Genomic DNA, 17,917 nt, shown 5'->3' on the forward strand with positions numbered 1-17,917 from the left:
ATTTATTGCTGTAATTTGGGTACTAATAATGTATTGTCATGGTAACAATGTAATGTTGACGGTCATTAGGAGAAATAAATACCCCCACACACACTCATTCTACATCATGTTGTACAGCACCAGCAATGCGCACTGCACCAGCATCAGTGTGCAACAATATAGTGTATTGAGCCCATAGCAGGTGGGCCTGTGTGCTTTAACTGGTCTTATTTTTAGTCCCAGTCCGGCCCTGCCTCAAGCCATAGGATCAAGTAAGTGTCTTCTGCTCTCGAAGACAACCTGAAAATCTTTGCATTCTCTGGCTTATAATTTTGCTCTGGGCATGCACAGAGCAATTTACCGCATGTATCAGCATTTGCATTTGTAAATGAATCGGGCTCACAATTTGTTGCATTTTGAATGCATACCACTTGTGCACAATTAGAGTTGACAATGATTGACACTCATTTGCTATGAAAGTAACTATAACTGTAATACAGTAAGGGAGTTGGTGATGTTGGGGGTCTACAAGTCTGAGCATGCTCCACATGCTCACACAACAGCTGAAAAGACAGAAAAGGTTACCTAAAGGTTTCTTTCCGCAAACAACCTGTTGGATCCTCTTCAGTCTGGCTTTCGTTCTCAACACTCCACAGAGACTGCGCTGACCAAGGTTGTTAATGATCTAATCACTGCTAAGACTGAACGCCATTACTCTCTCCTAATTCTCCTTGATCTCTCGGCTGCATTTGACACCGTTGACCACTCTCTTCTCATACAAACGCTGCAATCCCTAGGTCTTCAAGACACAGTTCTATCCTGGTTCTCATCTTACCTCTCTAATCGCTCTTTCACTGTTAATTTCTCTGGAGCCACCTCTGCTCCGCTTCCCCTATCAGTTGGAGTACCACAAGGCTCGGTGCTAGGTCCTCTGCTGTTCTCTATCTATACCGCTTCTCTTGGAAATCTAATAAGTTCCTTTGGCTTTCAGTATCATCTCTATGCGGATGATACCCAAATCTATCTATCCTCTCCTGATATCTCGACATCTGTGTTGTCCCGTGTAACTGACTGTCTTTCTGCCATTTCATCTTGGATGTCCTCTCGTCAACTCAAACTTAATCTTTCTAAAACAGAGTTAATAATATTCCCACCCGCCAACAAGAGCATACCTGACATTTCTATCTCTGTTGATAACATGACCATAAATCCCACCCCACAAGCTCGCTGCCTAGGTGTAATCCTTGATTCACGCCTATCCTTTGTTCCCCACATTGACTCTATATCTAAATCATGTTACATACATCTAAAGAACATTTCCAGAATCCGCACATATCTCACACAAGACACTACTAAAACCTTAATTCATGCACTAATCATCTCCCGCATTGACTATTGCAATTCCCTCCTTACTGGTCTTCCCAAAAACAGACTCAAACCCCTAAAATCTATTTTGCATGCTTCGGCAAGACTGATTTTCCTTGCAAATAGCTATTCCTCTGTTGAATCACTCTGTATGTCTCTACACTGGCTGCCTGTCTTCTACCGAATCCAATATAAAATACTTTTACTAACCTACAAGGCCATCAACAAAGCTGCACCAACATACATCTCCTCTCTTGTCTCAAAATATCTCCCAACTCGGCAACTCCGTTCTGCAAAAGATCTGCGTCTCTCATCCACCCTCATTACATGCTCCCATTCCCGGTTACAGGACTTTTTTCGGGCTGCACCCACTCTATGGAACTCTCTCCCTCGCACAATAAGACTCTCCTCTGGTCTACAAACTTTCAAGCGTTCTCTGAAAACCTGCCTATTCAGACAAGCTTATAATATTCCTCAACCACCATCTTAACCTCACTACCTTTAGCCTGTTACACAATTTCACACAAGACAACTACCCCCGGACCAACATTGTTGTGTGACAGGATCATTTAGCTTATGAGTCACCCTACCTTTGCAGTCTGGCTGGGCCAAGATGCAAAATGTATACTTAACCTCATGTGTCAATCTCCCATTGTCCCATAGATTGTAAGCTTGCGAGCAGGGCCTTCTCACCTCTTTGTCTGTTTTACCCAGTTTGTTTATTAGTTTATTACGTTTGTCCCCAATTGTAAAGCGCTACGGAATATGTTGGCGCTATATAAATAAATGATGATGATGATGATGATAAATAATGCTGTATACAATATTTAGGCATATTTGCCTAATTTCCCAGAATTTTCGGGAGGCTCCTGAATTTCGGGGAGTCCTCCCGGACTCCCAGAAGAGTAGGCAAGCCTCCCGGACCCTGTAAAATGCAGGAATTCATGGCATTGAATAGCAAGGGGCGGGGCTTAATCACATCATTAAGCCCTGCCCCCAACTATTCAATATCTTGAATTTCTGTATTTTATGGTAGGGGCGGGGCTATAGTGATGTAATGATGTCATCACGCCCCCTCCTGCCCTCTGTCACATGATCTGTACTCTGATCTCCCGAAGTACAGATCTAAAAAGTATGCAAAAATTAATAAATAATATTTATATATAGAACAAGCAGTTTGATCCCCTCACCCTACAAATTCTATAACCAGCACTGCTTAACAATGGGCTATTTTCTTTTTAAGTTATAGTAGACAGGGGTCTTAATACTATTTCAAGTCTCTGTTCAAGGTACACTGTTCACATTTGAGGTTCACTGTGTGTGTGTGTGTGTGTGTGTGTGTGTGTGTGTGTCACCAGAGTGTGAACGACTAGAACACTGTAGGCCTGACTAACTTGCTCAAGTTTCTAATTTTTTACACCATTGTTTCAAAGAGGAGCTGCACAAAAGAAGAAAGAGAGAAAGTCATGAAAGAAAGGTTTAGGCAGAGGAATTATAAGGTGAAGTAAGAGCAGAGGTGATTACCTAAGAGTGAAGGAAATAACATAACAGTGACAAGGGAGAAGAAGACAGCTGAAAGTAGAAATGGAATAAATATAAAGAGAAGGAGATAAAAGTAGCAGGAAATTGTTGTTGACATAAGTAAGGAGTTAAGACAACGCATAGGGGAGAGCAACTTGCATTAGGTCACATAAAAGTGGGATATTTTAAAGAGACAGCTTTGCCCAAAAGAGAAGAAATAATGAAGACAAGTAAGAAGTAGCCTTGGCAACAAAGGCTATATATTTTCTTTTGTCCTCTGATGAATTCACTGAACAAACATATATGCAGAGTATCCAGGGTAACACAACGCACACTTTTCTACCTGCTGAAATCAATATTCAGCTTTATACTGCAGACGGTATAGTCCACCAACAATACCAGACTATATTACAGATAAGTGGTACCATACAGTAGCTCAACTACAGACAAGGGTTGCCCTCAATGTGATATCACGGCTAAGTTCTGCGACGTGAACAAATATCAACAATTTTCCTGTGATGAAATTGCTAAACTGCAAAAAAAATTATCGTGGACACAATTTACACTTAGGGGTAAATTTATCAAGCTGTGAAAAGTGACGATGTTGCCTATAGCAACCAATCAAATTCTAGCTATCATTTTGTGGAATGTACTAAATAAATGAAAATTGGAGTCTGAGTGGTTGCTATAGCCAACATCTCTACTTTCCAAACCTGCTGGAAACTCACAGCTTGATAAATTTACCCCCTGGTGAGAATTGAGTAATTGTTCAGATTAACTATAAACTTAGTTGAGAGATGTATTGGAATAATATTTAATTATAGTAGCACACTGAAGTATTGAACTAGTGCTTAAGTTAGACAGTGTTTATATGGCTGGAATAATAAGAGTGATTCAGTATTGACTTAATGTAAGATAACTTGGTTAATGTTACTTATCTTTCCTTTGTTGGAAAGATGTTACAATAACTTTTATGAAATAATGTGTTTATTGGTATCTACCTGAATAAATCTAAGTAACTCTCTAAACCTGCACAGCTTTAAAATTATCAGAAACATATTACACATAGTACAGAAAATAGTGATTATTGCTTTTATCCTCTATTGTTGCAAGTAAAATCACTGTAATCTTATATTTCCCCTTTATTTAATACATTCCCTTACTTTCTCCTAATAAAATAATTCCTTTAAAGAAGTTTGGTCTGTCTCTGAGTCAAGGGAGGTGACATTCTCTGTCAGAAGCAGGGAAGAGATCATCTTTACTGAAAGTGGCTGGAACAGAGTCCCACAGCTATTATGCATGTTAACCCCTTCACTGCATAGCTGCTGAGATGCTCCTCATATCTGGTTTATCTTTACTGATAATTGTTCATCTGGTTGAAATGTACTTATTCAGAATCAGGGACCTATCATAACGAGTACTGAAGAGCAAAATACCAGTAATCAGCTTACTTACTTCCAATGTCCCATCAGCAGTCATGGCAGACTCTCTTTTTAAAGGAACACAATCTTTAGTAAATTTAGATTAGTTAAAAATTAAACAAAGCAAATGAAAAGATGCTTCTCACATTTGGCATATGGCATCTAAAAAAGTAGATAATCTACATTTCTCATAATTCCTCCTCCTTCACCTCACATCATTTCTTATTTTATAGTAACGGAACTTTATATTTCAAGTATTAAAAAAACAATGCTAGTATTGTAAGTGAAAACATATCCTGTACTGCTTAGATTATAACAATATAAGGAGTCACTTATATGTTACATGACCTTTATAAAAGCAAAGGAAACATCCCCAATATTACACATCCATTAAGGATTGACACAGATATATCTATTAGCTAGTTGCAGTCCTGAACCTAAACATGAAAGTCCTGAACCTGGAACTTTCTAGGGGACTTGGAGAATGTTTATGATTTGTGAAATAAGGGATTTAGAAGCCTATTTATGAAAGCTGATTTTACTATAAAGAATGGACGCCAATATAAGTATCCTGTAAATTTATGAATAGTGCATCTCAGAGGATGTCGTACTTTGAAAGGCAGAGCAGTCCCCATAGATGTGTATGGATAATGCTCTGTTTACGCAATGTAACAAGTTTGGTAAATGCCCACTTGTTCAAGTTAATGTACGCCAGCTCAGGCTGGCGTACAATACATTACGGTATTTGATCATTTTCAGCTCTGTTCAACTCAGCTCTGAAGAGCAGAGCTTCACAGCGCATGTGTGGAGGGATCACATGATCCCTCCCTATCACACACCGGTCTCTCTGCAACTATACAGTGCAGGGATGTTTGTGCGCATGCCCGAGCTTTTCAGCACACTGAAGGAAGAAGAGGACACCGTTGATTGCTGTTAGGAACTCCCAAGTCAGTACAGTGAAACTCGGGAACTACTCTGAAGTCCAGGTGTTTGCTGGAGCCCCTAGTGGTGGGGATAGACTGGGCTGCGGGCCAACCGAGGGTCCAGTAGCGTATATTGACTTAAAGGAGTTCCCAGAAGTGGAGTGATTGGTGGACTGTAGTATAAGAAGAATCCTAGGTCAAAAGGTCACAGGCACAGATGCAATATCCAAGGGCAAGCGAAGGGTCAAACTCACAGGCAGAGAAGCAAAATCCGAATTCCAGGCAAAAGGTCAAGGTCAGAAGAGAAGGGTCACAGGTCCAATAACAAGCAGGGGTCAAAACACGGGTAGTCAAATCCAAGGTAGCAGGAACCAAAACGGATAGCACAAGCAGGCAGCAGGACTGAGGACAGAACGCTATAACCGGCAGTGAGGCTGCAGACCTCACTGCCTTAAATACCAGTAGTGGCCAATCAGAGCCTAGCTCTGAAATCACATGGGCAGGCTCAATCCTGCCATATTAATCAGCCCACAGGCTTGTGGGCGCTTCTGCGCATGCGCCCGGCTGTTCCCAGCTGCCGGGACGCAGCGCCCCTGTAATTAGCGTCCGACCGTTGCCCTGGGTAAAGGCAGGAAGTGACGTCCCGGTTGCCATATCGACGACCGGGACACCTGCAGGAACTAGGTGAGAGTCGCGGCGGTGCCCGCGGCCGCCGCGACTGCTAACAATTGCAATCTTCTTCAGAAGTGAAGAAGAGTAGAAAAGGTAAGTTTTGTACTTCACATGAACAGAAGTTTTTTCGGAACTGCTGTTCTGTGGAGGTTTTTTTTAATAAATATGAACGATAGTTCAATCCTTATCTATGCGATGAGGGTTGAAAACGATCTTTCACATTTTGCTGTGGGTAATAAATAGGAGCCTTCGAATTGTTTTTCTACACTTGGATTACTTGGATTTTTTTTACTTTATTTATTAGAAAAAAACATGTATACTTGTTTGGGTCACTAGAGCAATAAACAAATTGTTCATTTGTAGCATTGTTTTGGGAAGCACAAATGACAGACCTGGAGAGCCAGAGGATGCATTGCCTATTTTGAGGAACAAGCTCTTGGTAACTTTTGTTTTCAATGTCTAATGGTATAAATTACCTTTAGATAGTGGTGCTCTCATGAATTAGCCTTTGTTCCATCCCATTGGCAGAAGTACCTTGTAAGTGGTTGATAATTTGCAAATTTATACAACTAAGACTTCTTGTATTATTTACTAAATGCAGGTGTCAAATTAGGCATTTTTTGCATTTTTTTGTACCTGTTATTGAATTATCCCTCCCTTACTTGCACCTCTCACAACCCTGCTGACATGATTCATTGCAAATTTAGCCACACGCATTGATGAATAAACAGGATGAGATGCAACCATTATGTCCCTTGGGTTGCATTCAGGCTGTCAGTGCAGTTAGAAGATGACTTCATGCTAAAGCAGAGAGGTTCTGCAGCTATCTTCCGACCAAATTTACAGACATGCCTGGTAATCCTACTATTTTTGGTAACAATATTATAAGGCATATGGTCACTTTGGACTTTGTATAGCATGCATGGACCACTATGAAAGCAGTTCTAGCTCTGTCTTAATAATTGTGAAATTTTTGGGTTGTTGTATCTGCTGGGCCCCACAACTTAGTAGTTTAGGTGTTTTCTTCTAATTGCAGGACTTGCTGTTAAGCTGAAATTTCAGTAAAAAAACTTGTTATGAAGCTACGCACTTGCATTGCCACTTGTTTTTAACTCTGTGCACTGCACAGAAGCTAAGCTACATAAATTATGTTTTGTTCCTTTGACCCTTTGTAACAGTAGTTTGACCTGGAAGAAGTTTCAAAGTAAGAAGGAATGTCATGGACTCAGAACTGCTACAATGAAAGTAGACCTCAGGTTGAATAGGCAAACAACTGTGTGCAGAGGAGCAAATGGATGTAAATATTGGCTAAGCCAGTGGTTCCCAAACTTTTGCAGTTCGCGGCACCCTTAGAGTCTCCATAATTTTTTTAAGACACCCCTCCAAAATAATTACCGAGCAGTCCTGTTTTAGAAGTAGTTGGGTCAAAAAATTGTAATAAGTATTTAGGTCAGGACAGAAATGTGTCACGCTCCTCTGTCCCCTCCTTTCACGCTGTCCCAGCTCCTCTGCCCTCTGTCCCCCTCCTCTGCCCTCTGTCACAGCTCCTCTGCCACGCTGTCCCTCTCCTCTGTCCCCCTCCTGTCACTCTGCTCTGTCCCCTCTTGTCACGCTGTCACTCTGCTCTGTCCCCTCCTGTCACGCTGTCACTCTGCTCTGTCCCCTCCTGTCACGCTCCTCTGTCCCCTCCTGTCACGCTGTCACTCTCCTCTGTCCCCTCCTGTCACGCTGTCACTCTCCTCTGTCCCCTCCTGTCACGCTCCTCTGCTCTGTCCCCTCCTGTCACGCTGTCACTCTGCTCTGTCCCCTCCTGTCACGCTCCTCTGCACTCTCTCACTTTGCCCCCTCTGCCGCGTGCCAGCCATAAAAAAATCAAACAGAAACACTTACCAATCCGCGCGGCGCCGGGACCCAGCATCCTCCTCTCTCACGCAGCAGCTGTCACTGATATGACAGCTGCGTGAGAGAGGAGGATGCTGGGTCCCGGCGCCGCGCGGATTGGTAAGTGTTTCTGTTTGATTTTTTTTATGGCTGGCCCGCAGCACCCCTAAGACAGCGCCGCGGCACCCCTGGGAGCCGCGGCGCACAGTTTGGGAACCACCGGGCTAAGCAATAAATATTAATATTAATAATATTCGGTAAACAATAAATAAATGTTCAGTTTGCATTTACAAAGTGCATTTGTTCTAGCGCTATTATCGAATTATTAGAAAATGAATTACTGAGAATATCATATTGTAACAACTCATAACCTTTACATTTCTACAAACTAGACTACAATTCTATTGATATAGGCTGTTTATTGTATTGTCTGAAATGGATGTGTATTATGTCAAATACACCTAAACATTTTTATATTGCTATTCAAAATAAAATAACTTTTGAACGAACACAAAAACGCTTTATTCCCAGATTAAACATACTTATAGTATATGACCACTCAGTTTCTTCAAAGGTATTTTGGAGGAACACTTATGTTGAACTTCAGCACAATTTAATTTAAACTATTCAATGTTTTAACAGTGAAAGATCAAATGCTTTCAACTCTGCATGTGGCATTAGATATATTTAGATCCACTGCTATTTATTGTCGTAGATAAGACGTAGGAGAATGAGAATGAGTTCTAAGTGGTAAAAATTGTTCATACCATGATTGTTAGTCATCGCACTACACTTCAAAAAAGATTCTTTAAGATATGCTAACAAGCTTATGGGTAGTGTAAATCATATAATGCCTCATTATATACTAGAAATTGACTCATGGGCAGTATAACAAACATATGCACTATATTATAGTATTGGAGTCGTTATACAATGTCTTTGTGTAGATGCTCCCAAACTAATTTACATAATGAGAAGCTATTGGTCATGACAACAAAAATATTTTTAAATATGTTACACAAAAAAATCCCTCAAATATATAGCATTACACTAAAAAGACCAGTTGATGACTTTTAGTTTAAGACAATTCAGTAAGTGAATTAGCAAACATTATCTTTTACTGTCAATATGCCACTATCATTGTTTCAACAAGATCAAAATTCTATTTTATGTATGGGGAATCAATGTTGGTGACAGATCTTTGTGTAGGTCGGAAGTCATCAGGGCAGGACTGGCAAATACTAGCTTGGGGTGCAAGACTTGACTCAGCAACCTATTAGGAATATTCAATGAAAAAAAAGGCAGGTGGTTCAGTGACCCAGCCCAAGATAGCCTCCTATGGGACCAGCCCGGGAGCAGATGCCCCCATTGACCCCAAGCCCAGCCTGACCCTGGAAGTCATAGTGCACAGATAGTAGTGAGGGAGAGTGAGATATTTACAAGATTTAAAAGTAACCTTTAGTATGGAGATTGGGATTTACTTGTGAATGGATTTTACTTTGTTTTTAAAACAGCAGTAAAGTTTTGTGGGAAATTTATAGTGTTGGAAAAGCTGAAAGAGTGAAACAACATGCCAAACTAAAAACAGAGAAAAATTGAGGAAAATTAGACATTTATTTTGGAGTTAGGTCTACATGGATTTTGACAGGTCATACTGCAGAATGAAAAAGCTGAATTTATAGTGGAGATAATCTGTACACCTGTTTCTGAAAATTGTTCTGCAGAACAGGTGCAGGACAAGGGAAAGTAGGTTCAGAATTTAATGCAGTCACCAGTTTGGAAAAAGTTATTATTTTGTTTTACAACATAGTGCTCTGTTCACTATTCAGCAAGCAAGAAATGGGCTTCCCTCTAATCCGTGTTTATGTGGGGTAGCATTTTATGCAGCATGCTCTGTTCTCTCTGCACAGCAGAAGAGTTGTGATGTATAGAGGAAGCTTATCTGGGAGCAAGTATAGTGCAGTCTGTCTTTGAAGGCAAGGTGTACTGTTAAAGCAGAGAGCTCACTTCTGATCCAGCTTCCTCTACACCAGTGTTTCTTAAACCAGGTCTGCACTGTTAGGGGTCCTGATGACTGGGTTTGAGAAACACTGCATTTTACCACACTGCAATATCACGTGTGCAGTCCCAAAACAAACTTGACTGTATAAGTGATCCAACTGTTCGGATGGATTTTGTGAAAATTTGACCACTCACTGTCAAGATGAGTAGCAGTATTACTGCTTTATTGGCCAATTTAAGATGTGTAGCAAAAAAAATATTTTTAATAATTATTATTGCAGCACCGTATTAGCCAGATAAATCTATGTGATGTTAAATACTTTTGTGTCAAAAAAGACAAAAGTATTATAGGAGTGATACCTTTATTGGCTAACCCCAAAAAATGTTATTATTATATTTGCTAGCTTTCAGAGCACAGAGGGCACTTCATCAGACAACTTTTTCAAATGAATGACTAAGAAACAGGCACAACACTTAAGAGCTGCTGCATCAATAAATTTGTACAGGGGGGGGGATAATATATCATTAAGATGAGCTAAAGTAATAAAACTGAGGTTTTCGTTACAGATGGAAGGTAAAAGCTATGAGTTCAGAGATCTGGGGTAAATGTATCATACTCTGATTTGTACAAGTCGCCGGAAATCGGCGAGTTGACAGCTAAAATCTAAAGCAAAATTTAAAGGGAAGTTTCCCTTTACAAGGCAGCGCCGCTTTAAATTTTAGCTGTCAACTCGCCGATTTCCAGCGACTTGTACAAATCGGAGTATGATGCATTTACCCACTGGAGTCACTTTGCTGTGGGGTGTGAAGTGTGTCCAAGTAGTGGGCCATAAATCCAGGTGTTAGATTGAGCCCTTGTGTCAATGACTGGAATGTTCTCATCAGCTTAAATTACCAGATATTTCTCTCTCTGTCATTTTATAAAAGATCTTTCAGCATTAGGACTTTTAAATCTGTCATACTGTGTCCTGCTCCAGAGAACTGTTTACTCACGGGGGTGCTCAGGGCACCTTGTACACTGTATCATGTACACCACATTGGAGGATGTACATGAGAATGTGTCAGTTATTTTATAATCCCGTTGTGTATTGGATATGTGGACTGTGTTTATTGGTAGGACATAGGTACAGGTTTTGAATTTTTTGTTTTTGCAAGGGAAGGTGCCAGTCTCTGATGGTGATGAGAAGATTTCTTAAATTTGGAGACTGTATGAAAGGAGAGGTAAATCTGGGAATATTTCCTTCAGTCTATCGTTTTTCTGAAATATGGGTTGAAGGTCAGCAGCAATTTTCCCCAAGATGTTCATGTGCGTATGGTAAGTGAACACTAGGGGCACCCTGTTGTTAACCTCCTTCTGTTTGTAATCCAGGAGGCTACTCCTAGGGATCCTTGCGGCCCTGTGGATCTGTTCATCTATAATTATTGAATGGTATCCTTGTTGTAGGAATGTATTTCTCAGTGATAGCAGGTGTTGTTTTCTGTCTTCACTGTCTGAACAAATCTGAATTTATCTCAGAGTATGGCTGTAAATTATGGACTTCTTTATGTGTCCTGGGTGAAAGCTGTTCCATCTCAAATATGCTGGGCGTCCTGTAGGTTTTTGATAGACTGATGTTTGTATAGTATTGTTTTTATTGTATAGGATAATGTCCAGGAAATGTATCTGAGATTGTGAGTAGTTGAGAGTGAGTCTAATGGTTGGGTGAAATTTGTTTGAAGTTTTTATGGAAAGTCAGCAGCTCATCTTCAGAGCCAGTCCAGATTATTAGCAAGTCATCAATATAACGGAAGTATGCTAGAGGTTTCATTGTGCAAGTTGATAAGAATTCCTCCTCTAGTTTAGCCACAAAACGCATAGCATACTGAGGTGTCATCTTACTACCCATGGCACTTCCCATACACTGCAGGTATATGTCTTTCCCAAAAGAAAAGTAATTATGATTGAGTACAAACCTGATCAGCTGCAGGGTCGGCTCCGTGGCTAGACTGTTTTTTTTAAGGTAGTGCTGGCATTCGGCTATGCCATCCTTGTGGGGTATGTTAGCGTACAGAGACTCCACATCCATAGTTGCCAGTATTGAGCCTTCTGGTAGTGGACCTAGGGCTGAAAGTTTGCAGAGAATATCTGTGGTATCCTGGATATAGCTGGGTGTTCGTCTCACCAAGGGTTTAAGAACATTCTCTATCCAGCCACAAATATTTTCCGTTAAGGTCCCAATATCAGAAATTATTGGTCTCCCTGGATTGCCTTCTTTATGTATTTAACATGTAGAAGATACCCATTTTGGGATTGTCCAGTATAAGGTCCAGTAGAGAGGATGATACAGTGTTGAAACCATTTATGATCCTTATAAGTTCTTCTGTGTATTGTTTGGTGTGGTCTTCCATAATCAGAGTGTAGTATTTTTTATCCGAGAGCTGTCTGTATTATTATGAATTATGAACACATCAGATTACATTCAGGAAGCATACAGACATCTCTTGGATAAAAAATACCCCCGTGAGTAAACACTTCTCTGGACCAGGACACAGTATGACAGATTTAAAAGTCTTAATACTGAAAGCTCTTTTCAAAAATGCAGAGAGAGAACTATCTGGGAATTTAAGCTGATAAGAACATTCCAGTCATTGACACAAGGGCTCAGTCTAACACCTGGATTTATGAACCACTACTTGGACACACTTTACACCCCACAGCAAAGTGACTCCAGGGGGTAAATGTATCAAGCTGAGAGTTTGCCGGCGGGTTTGAAAAGTGGAGATGTTGCCTATAGCAACCAATCAGATTCTAGCTGTCATTTTGTAGAATGCACTAAATAAATGACAGCTAGAATCTGATTGGTTTTTCAAACCCGCCGGAAAACTCTCAGCTTGATACATTTACCCCCAGATCTCTGAACTCATAGGACTTTTACCTTCCATCCGTAACAAAAACCTCAGTTTTATTACTTTAGCTTATCTTAATGATATATTATCCCCCCTGTACAAATGTCTTGATGTAACAGCTCTTAAATGTTGTGCCTGTTTCTTAGTCATTCATTTGTAAAGTTGTCTGATGAAGGGGCCTCTGTGCTCTGAAAGCTTCCAAATATAATAATAAAAACATTTTGGTTATCCAATAAAGGTATCACTCCTATAATACTTTTGTCTTTTTTGACACAAAACTATTTAACATCACATTGGAAAATTTAAAATAGGCTTGGATTAGGAGAATGGGAGCCAGATTACAGAAAAGTAATAGCTGTAAAAAGATATGATTTGTAACACTGACAATGATATTGTTTCAAAGCACTATCAAATATGTGAAAGACTTACACACCTAAAGGAGAGATAGTAAAGAAGGATGACGTTACAGGGGAGAGAAAGACAGTTTGGTGAGAAGTTGAAACTGCAGCTTCAGCAATGGATATATGTTGGTGAGAAAGCTCTGTTTCTATAAGAGCAAAACATTTAAAGAAGTCAACATAGATAATCTGCTGGATTTCGTAACAAAATCTGGACATGGAACAAGCATTGTTGCACAGTTAACTTATAAAGTAAGGAGTATGAATAAGGTTAATTTATGTAACCCACTGTCCTGCAATGATCCCAGTGTCCGGCATGCTCCCTCTTCTCTCATCTCCTGGTGGTGATGTTATCTACCACTGCCTCACTCACTCTGTATGCCAGTGGGCACATGGCTCTATTAGGAAGTTAAGCTTGTGCTCATTTGACTGCAAGCTTCACAGTCCACCCAATTCAAGATTTCTCTGCCTATATTAGCATGCTCTGTGCACAGTGCTGTGCTAGAGTAATAGGCTCCTACCTGTACTCCAGCATTCCTGTGCATTCTAGTAGCTGTTCCTTGTGATACTGAACCGGACTGTTCCTGGCGTCATTCCTGTCTGTCATTTTGGGACTGCTTCTGATTGTAGCTGACCTGGCCTGATGTGACGTTCCCTCCATTTGGCACTCTGCTCTCCATCTGTGCACCAGTCACAGCTATATTGACCTGTCCTTTCTTTGCCTGGCACCAGCTTGATACACCTTGGGGCAGGGCTGTTGGCTACAACCTGTGAAGCTACAATCAGCAAAGCCCAAACCACTTTGCAGGATTTGCTATGCACTATGCCTCAGTTCTTACCAGCGCTAATCCTAGATGGCAATATAAGAATACACTAAACTCTGCTGAAACTGCAACACCCACCCATATTCAGATAATAAGAAAGTAATAAGAGGCACCCTATAGCTACATGGTTGTTTTGTGGCAACTTTTGGTTATGTCAAGGCCTCCCACTGGAGGAGATTTAATATACTAGGCATCTGCTTTAAAAAGCTGTGATATATGATTGATGGGACAAATCCTAAATACAATTTAGTGTAAGAACTGTTTATATAGCTGAGGGTTCCAAGTCAATCAGCCATGTATTTCTGACAGGAAGGAGCAGTTTTATTTTGTTGACAATTGTCATATTTAAAAAATTGCTTTTGGAGGGCAGAGCTTTTTATTTGTTGAATCATTTTGGCGCTGTACTTAAGCTTTCAGCCTGAAAAGTTGATTGATCCACTCTCTAGCATATGCAGGGTCATGGCTTCTGAGTCTTAGCAAAGATTAGAGGAAATATTGTACATGTTGTGTTTTGGTATTTGAATTTGTTTGACAAAGCAGTGTGTTATGTGCATTTTGATATTGGTGACCCTTGCTACCATTACTTTAGCTTTGCTATTTTATGTTTTCACTTTGTGAACCATAATGAATATGAACCACAAAGACTGGGAAAAAATCCATCAAGTACATACCCTAATTTTGCAAGTTATGCACTCCTAAAAGTTAGTAGATGTAAACATGACAGGATGGGAATATTAAATTTTTTCCATAACTAGTTTAGGAAAAGGAGAAGAGCACCAGATTATCATATTTTCACCATAACATCAATTTTGCAAGCTCTGAAAACTCACCAAAATAAAATATAAAATCATGTTTTTAGGGGTTATTTTGTCTAATTCATGGTACCGTGTAGAGGTAAAAATAAAAAAATGGTAAACATATCTCTCTAAATATTTCTCTTTATATAAAAAAAACATTTTCTTTTCTGTTAAAATTGAAAGGTTTTTTTAGTGAAAGTAATCTTGTGTGGGGCAGTGACAACTGAAATATTTCTGAAAAAAACTGTGTGTTTGCATGTGAGAGTCAGCAGCAGATGTACACCCCAAAATTTTTTATTTTTTTCTGTTTTTCTATTTTTCAATACTTGTCTGTTTTGAAAGGGTCATTCAGTGAAATCTATATTTTTAAAAAAAGAGTGATTGTGAGGGTCAGCATACCCAAAAAATGCTATATATTCTAATCTTTTCTATTTTTCAATACTTGTTTACTTTGGAAGGGTCAAATATTGACCCTGTTCTCTACTAGACTGCTTACTATTTGTGCAGGAAAACAAGAGACCCACAATCCACTGGGAGAAGAATATCTAATGAAGCTTGGAACACTCCCTGGGGATCTTATTGCCTGGGTATGCAGTTGACTTAAACCCGAAGGGGTAAGTGCATGATATGACAACACACATTATTTTAAGTGTGTTTAGCTTATGGCCTCTCTTATAAAAATTTAACAAAAAAGATTTTAAAATAAAGAAATATACTGTTTTGTTGGGGGAACGGCACTGCTGCTCACATTCACACAACATTCTATTTTTTACCCACTTGATAAAGATGTTACTGAGACTACCCCTCACAAAATTGCTTTCACTAGAAGCACTTTGAAATTTTTTTGGGGGGTGCTGCTGCTCAGAGTTATACAGTAACAGCACCCTGTTTTTCTCCACTAAAAAGAAAAACTAGTTCAGAATGATGTATTTTTAATAGTACTATATAATATATTACATATAAATATTATTGGTCTGTTTGTTTGTTTGTCTCTCCAGTAATACATTAGGACACCCCTGTACCAACTGGGATGAAACCAAGGCGAGTGTCAGGCGCCGTACCCGCACGGTGCATAGGTGCTGGGGACAAACACCTGTCTCTCTGAATAGCTCCCGTACCATTGCCTAGCAACGGGATGTACTTCCGGTTCCGCCGGCCGCGCATGCTCAGAAGGACTCGCGTCCCGTTGCTAGACAACGAGACGCTTGTTTCCTCAGGTTTTGTCGGCAGTCAGGTTTTCCTGACCACCACTATTATACTCCACCAGTCAAGGGCCTGGCTAGGGTTTATATGGCACCTCCTCCCACATGTTTGTGCCAGAGAATTGGTTTCACCAACTCCAGCGTGCTTTCTCCTGCTCCCTTGCTCCTATTATTGTCCATTGGTTCTTGACCCCTGGCTTGCAAATAGTGAAGTAGTTTAATCACAAGAGATGACACTCTAAGCTATTCACATTTTTATAACTTACTTAAATCAAACCACTGTTTAACCATTTTACATCACAACCTGTGTGACTTCTTGTAACCTTGAGCTGAAATCAACATGCAGAATATATAAGATTGTTCTGTAAAGCAATATGAAATAACTCACTTAGTGGTTAGCATTGTTGTCTCATACAGCTGGGGTCATAAGTTTGAGTCCAATAAGGGCACTATCTGTGTGGAGTTTGCATATTCTCCCCGTGTTTGTGTAGGTTTCTTCTGGGTGTTCCAGTCTCCTCCCACACTCCAAAGGCATACTGGTATGATAATTGGCTTCTGACAAAATTAGCGCTATTGTGTGTCCTTGGTAGGGAATATAGAGTGTAAGCTCCAGTAGGGCAGGGGCTGATGTTAGTGAGTAAATATTCTCTGTAAATCACTGTGTAATATATAGGTGGCATATAAATAACTGTTAAATATAATAATAATAATAATAATAATAATAATAATAATAATAATAATAACAACAACAATAATAATAACTATCAAGTGCAACTCCATGTCTAAAATGAACAATCAACAAACAGGCAAAAAAATATGCACCACAGTGCGACAAGAAATTTAGAACTAACAAACATGGTTTTGAGGGAAAGATGCACACTTAGTGCAGCATATAAGTGAATATTTAGCATAAAATGTATTAATTTATATATGAGTGTTTGTGTATGTGTATATATATAAGATAAACCCAATTGACAACCATAGTTACTCTGAAGTAAACCTCTATTTGTCCGTCATGTATGGTACAGAGATACTACTTTCATTGAAAGTCATTTATTGCATTGGGGTGCCCTTATTGGCAGTTATATACTGCCAAGGATAAACTTCATTGCCACTAACATATTGCACAAAATAGCCCACTGCCTGCCATATTTGCATAGCAGGTCACCCACTTCTCATCCACATTTTGGACAAAGGATTCATTTTCTGTTTTCCTTCAGTGAACTGTGACAAAGGGAGTGGTTTTCCACAGGCAGGAGAGGAATTATCTATTTCACCGACAGTCTGTAGAGCAAGGCTGCAAACATTGCACACTTATATAGCAGTGTACCTAGTTCAAAGAGAAACAGGTGGAGGACATAGGACTACCACAAAAGTATAAGGTGTGATTTAACTTGCATGGTGGAGGTGGATATGTTTTCTTTTACAGCTGACTGAGTGTGTCTGCAGCGATACAGATTAAACAGCACCTGAAGAGACCTCCTTCTCTAAGTACCAGGTGCGAGTGTCACCTGTCAATCACGCTAAGTCTGTGGGAGGAGTCTCAAGTATTTAAACATGTATTGGGCTACTGTGAAGCGTAACCGATGCAAAATAGTGGCCGGTTATCACACAGGAGAATTATGTATAGTCAGTGTTTCTTGGTGTCACCCTGATGATGTGTATACTGTTTATTGTGATGGGACAATAAGAGTACTGTTTATACAACAAGAAGTTGCCCATGTCGAAGGGTGCTTGTGTCACAGAACATGTTCCTCTAAAACTCTAGAATGGATGCAATTGCTTGCACTTGGCTTGGTATATCAATCTATCTATCTTCATCATCATCATTATCATCATCAATTTATATAGCGCTACTAATTCTGCAGCGCTGTATAGAGAACACACTCACATCAGTCCCTGCCCCATTAGAGCTTGCATTCTAAATTTCCTAACACACACACACACACACACACATAGATTAACCTACAAGTATGTTTTTGGAGTGGGAGGAAACCAGAGCACCCAGAGGAGACCCACACAAACACAGGGAAAACATACAAACTCC

Source organism: Mixophyes fleayi, chromosome 3 (genome assembly GCF_038048845.1).
Source record: "Mixophyes fleayi isolate aMixFle1 chromosome 3, aMixFle1.hap1, whole genome shotgun sequence".
Lineage (NCBI taxonomy): Eukaryota > Metazoa > Chordata > Amphibia > Anura > Limnodynastidae > Mixophyes > Mixophyes fleayi.